General features: G+C 45.2%; 1 non-coding gene across 1 annotated transcript; it reads left to right on the top strand.

The window, feature by feature from the left end:
- Positions 1-4,824: 4,824 nt before the first annotated feature.
- Positions 4,825-4,913, top strand: trnar-ucg (transfer RNA arginine (anticodon UCG)). Its single transcript is given in 2 exon segments — positions 4,825-4,861; positions 4,878-4,913. It is a non-coding gene; the product is annotated as a tRNA-Arg (tRNA).
- The last annotated feature ends 550 nt before the right edge of the window (positions 4,914-5,463 follow it).

Genomic DNA, 5,463 nt, shown 5'->3' with positions numbered 1-5,463 from the left:
TCCTTCTTCGTGTTCTCATGTGGGCACTGATGGTCCTCTGGCTGGCCGTATTGCAATAGCAGGTGTGACCTTATTTGTTCATAGGCGGGAGAGGGGGCGATTGGCGACAGCATGAAATGGCAAAGGAGGCGGCACAAGATCTTTAAATTTAATGAACCGAACACACAATTCTTCTTTTCGTGAAACAGACATTCTTCTGTTTGAAGTGTCGTGTCGGAAAATTCGGAAGGTTAATGTGTTACCCGGTGTCACTGAGTAACGGGTGGAATTATTCCGTTTTCAGTTGTTGATCCGCTGACAGGGCGAGAGACTTTTTCCAGCTCCCGTGTGGGACAAGTTTAGCTTTTGAGGCACTGGGTAAAGTGTTGTTTTAATTGGTGCTCACGAATGACAAGACATTTGGCACAAACAAGAAGAATTGTAAACTCACGAGTTACCTCTCCATGTTTCTCACATCAGGTTCAAAACAAATAAGGATTTTACTCAAGACATGAATGAGAATTTTATAAAACGGACCCTCACTCTTGTTCGACGCCCATAGAGATAATTTAGAAACCTACCATGAATCTTTATGATGGATGCGCACCAAACTATAAATCTGGGTCGCTCAATCGGTAAAACATTCGATTTTTAGCGAAGTCGTGATTTGATGGTCCAGGGTTCAAGTCCCTTTTCAGGCTGTTCAGTTCAAAACAGTTTGGAAGTTCTGCTTTTCCAGCGGAGGAACAATTGCGTGAGAGACGATGCCTGCGATGTGTGTCAATATGTTGACTTTTGGTGAGCATTTACAGAAAATAACTTTGTTCTTCTCTGATCACCATTTTTACCAGAAACATTCGGACTGCTGATGATCATTTGGAAAGACCACTGATTGCCCGTTCACACCACCCGTCCCTTGTTTGTACAGAGATTGCTTCGTGTTTAAACTGCTTCAAAGTGATTCTCTTCCATATTTACCTGGAAATGATTGGATTGGTGCATTTATCTGTAGCGTGTCAATTGGATGGTTAACACTGAGTTTAGTTGGGCTGATCTGATTTCTTTGCTCGAATAAATTAAATACTTTTTAACCCCCACCCACTCCTTGCAGACACTTCCAGCATCATCTCCGTGGGCGGCAGAATGCAGAGACATTCAGCGCGACAAATCAATCCGTGCCGCCTCTTACCGAAACTCGGGAACAATGTTAACCATTTCAGCCTCTCAGATGCCGATGTCGCCAATTTCATCTTGTGCAGCAAGAACCCCTGGTGATTTTTCAGTAACCGAAGTTCGCTTCACTTTCCCCAAAGTTTGCTCTAAGAGAGAACAACGAAAAATGAAGGAAAAGTGAGCGTTTCTTCTTTGTTGTCGAATCAAAATCGCTGCTTTCATTCCTTCCACCGTTGATCTTACCGCGGGTTATGAACCTTCTGCACTCCGCTATTTATATCACATGACCAGAAAGTGAAACAAGTTGAATGTGAAAGTGGGAGCGACAAACTGGATCAAGCGGATAGGCGGGGAGGGATATTGCAGAACAAGCAGCCAAGGAACGAGGAGCGGCTCAGCTGTCGCAAAAGAACAAAATAAATTGGATCAGGAGTCGGCCTTCCGGCCCCTCGAGCCTGTTTCGCCATTCATGGCTGATCTTCGACCTCGACTCTATTTTCCCGCCCGATCCCCATATTCCCACACGGCACTTCAAACAGAAGAATGCCTGTTTCACGAAAAGAAAATTGTGCGTTCGTTGTTTTAGATTTTCAGATCTCGTCTCGCCTCCTTTGCCATTTCATGCTGTCGCCAATCGCCCCTCTCTTCCGCCTATTAACAACTAAACTCACAGCTGCTTTGTAATCCGGCCGGCCAGAGGAAGCAAAGCGCCCACCTGAGAACACGAAGAAGGAGATGCCGAATGGGACAGACCAGCTGGACCTTGAACTCCGGAGGAAGTGTTCAGATGCAAAAGGTTCAACTGCTCCAGGTGAGACTCGAACTCAAAACCTCAACATTTTTAGAACGGAATTGCTGTGCCTGAAGTATCGCACGCTCAACGATTGCACCACGAGAACCGCATCGTTACTAAATTCTCATCAAACAGCCTCAATTGCGGCCTGTAAGATTGTATGTTCTTTCAGACAGGTTTCCAAGTGGATACACACAGCTAACTGTTTTAGTGGTCGAATTCTTGCCTGCAACACAGAAAGCTGGGGTTTGATTACCGCCCAATGCAGGAGCATTTTCATTCTGCCTTCATGACATCGCGTGAAATGGGATAAATTCATATTCAGCTTCAATCTTCACAACATCATGAGACATTTTCGTTTTTCCAGGTGTGTTGCATTCACTTAACCTCGGCTTCGACACGGAAAGTGTGCGAGACGTTTGGAACATTCTTCTTCAGAAGGTAATTGATGCTAACTCACTTGTGATTGTTAAATCTGATATTAATAGATTTCTGTGAACCAATGTTATTGCGGGATATGAGGCTAAGACGGATATATGGAGTTAGGTCAAAGCTCCACTATGATCTCATTGAATGGTGGAACAGGCTCGACGGGCTAAATGCCGCTGCCACTTGCTCCTCCTGATATGCGCCACTTTCACCTGCAAGAAAGTGGGACGTGTGTCTGTGTGAATGCTGATAGCTTCCAGTGTATGTGACCTGTGAGTTGTTAGTGGGCGGCTTGCAACAGTGGTAACGTGTAAGGGTGAGAGGAAGTCTCTGGTTTGAAGAGTTGAGTACTGATGGAAAGAGTTTGTTGGTATCTGGGTGATGGGGGTGTCGTGCGTGGTGCAGCTGGTAGGTGACGTCATTTGAGAGTTGACCTCACTCACCTTGACCACTCAAGTCAAAGCATTGAACTTCTTCCTGCACTGCATCGAAGTCCATGCTACTGTGCGCCTGGCAATGACTTCGTCCCCCGCTGCCTCCCGCTACCTTTTGGATCTATGTCTGCAGGGCCTCTTGCCCACCCCCACCGCCCAACCTCTGCAAATATAGGATATCCCTCCTTCTGCCCAACTCTTGCAACAAGGTCTCTCAGCATCAGCAGAGAAGCTTGTTGCATGCACTCTCCAGGCTTGGTACCAACTGAGATCGACAGATTGGTGAGGACTGGCGTGCAGATTGGAGGATGTGGGATTGAGTTGTGTACAACCTTTATTCAATGTTTTAACATAACTCATCAGCGTGTGAACAGAAGGATGGAACCTGCATCTGTGTTTTACGTGTGTGATGTCTCATCTCAGTTCAGACTCCGTGCTGACAGTAGACTGTTATTTTCAGCAAATAACAGGTACCAGCGACCTTTGATAGATTTCGAAGAAACATCCTCCCTTTAAGAGATTGAGCTCCCCTGGTGGTGGAAAGAGCATATTGCATTGATCCCACGTGCAAGGCCCGGAATGGAACGCTGAATGCAGGTGAGTCTTCGGGACAGTCGAATCTTGCGTCCTGCCTGCGCCTGGGTCATTGGGCGTGGGGAAAAAGCGCATCGCGCTACCTGCGCCGAAATAAGGCCTTTATCCAATTTCCCCCCAAAATTTCCTGCATACGCCAGTCGACAGGATTCCAATATCGTACCTGGCACATGGGGCAACAGGAAAAAGGATTGCATTTAGATAGCGCCCTTCACCACCTCAGACGTCCCAAAGCGTTTGACAGACAATGACGCACTTTTTGAAATGTAATCACTGCTGACATGCAGGAAACGAGGCACCCAATTTGCGCCCAGCAAGATCCCAAACACAGCGATGTGATAATGAGCAGATAATGTGTTATAGTGTTGTGGCTGAAGGGATAAACATTGAACAGTTCTCCGGGGAGAATTAATCACCTTTCAAGACGGAGACAAGGTGATTGTTTCAGTTCGAGTTTTGACCTTTGTAATGTTTTTCTTTCCTTATTTTTTATCTTCTTCGGATTCCAACTGATCAGAAAAATGACAACGGAACTCTCACAGAATTTTCGATAAATCTGTCACTCAAAATAAACAATGTTAAAAATAAAGAAATAAACCGGATTGAGACGGTTCACTTCACTGAAAAGTCGAATTCCTATTAAACCGGCGCGAGGAGTCACAACAGCTCATCGCTGATCTGCACCTCAACTCCATTTAGAGAAATTGAAACTGGAAAACTCATGTTTCGAGACGAATTTACTAATTTCCTGAAAATGAAAATCACGAAACCAGCAAAACATTCCCTCCCCTGATTAAACACACAGCAAGGGAATGTGTCGAATATAAAGCAAGGAACCCGCGATTGTATTTTTACACGGATAGAATACCGTGCTCAATATTAACACGAACACTGAGCGCCAGGTCTGGATCTGACCCGTTTTCCCCGTGGTGCGGGACCCCGTCCGCTCTTATATTTACCAAAAAAAGAAAATCAGAAAATAATAATCTCACCCAGCAGAATTGGGGATTGTTCGTATTTTACAGGACAGGATGAGGCCACTCGGCCCGTCGGGCTTGGATAGTAAATTCTGTTCACAGTCTCCGCTCGGTGTTGTTCTCCGTGTACATTTTTAGTTTACCGATTTGTCTTTTATTTTATTTCCCCAGTGTCTATTTTGCAGACTGAGTGCGAAAGAGATTCGCTTTGGAGGCAAAACATTTTGATCAAAGATTTGTTTATTCTGATTGTAGGTTTCTTGGAGACCCAGTGGAAGTTCAGTTGTCGTATCCTGATAATTCGGAAACAGCAGAGCCAACTTGCTGCAAGAGAGAAAACAATAAATGGACAACATCAACAAAGTGAAAGGAAGAGAAAGAGACAAGCAGAGTCTTAACCACTCCTGCCCCGGTTTAAGATCTTTTGCTGAATTGCTATCATAGTGGCTGCGTGGCCTAATGGATAAGGCGTCTGACTTCGGTGTTGATCGTGATGTTATCAGAAGATTGCAGGTTCGAATCCTGCCGCGGTCGTTTTTACACTTGTTCCAATGTGCGCCGCAACTGTTTCGCACCGGACCGTTTCTTGCAGGAACTGACCTGATGGAACGGGAATCCGTAAATTCCTTTGCTTGCAGAAGTTGACTCGACATTTTCAATATTGTCGATCTGGGTGCACGGGCAGGACATAGTGTAAAAGTGACTTTATTTCTGCTGTTTGGATTCAGAAATGGTCCGCGAATGCATTGTGCTCTGTATGTATTGGCCCGAACCCCATCCGTGTCGTTATTGTATTGAACTTTTGTTGCGGCCCAACTTAAATTTTGTGCAATCAAATGGGGTTGAATGCCATTATTATCAATCTGACACCGCAGTTTTAAGGCTGTGTCCCTAGATTGTTTATATTTTGTTTAAATATAGACGGATAATTGGAATTGTTCACCTGCGGTAATGGGATAAAGGTCGAGTCGAGAGGACGGATCGGAGATAGATCTTTCTGTCCTTCCTTGCTACCTCTGGGGTTTACAGCGAATGAAAGATTAACGGGAACAGCAAATGATAAGGGAGGTGGAACATCAAGGGT

Source organism: Heptranchias perlo, chromosome X (assembly GCF_035084215.1).
Source record: "Heptranchias perlo isolate sHepPer1 chromosome X, sHepPer1.hap1, whole genome shotgun sequence".
Taxonomy (NCBI): Eukaryota; Metazoa; Chordata; class Chondrichthyes; order Hexanchiformes; family Hexanchidae; genus Heptranchias; species Heptranchias perlo.
This window is presented reverse-complemented; position numbering and strand designations above follow the sequence as displayed.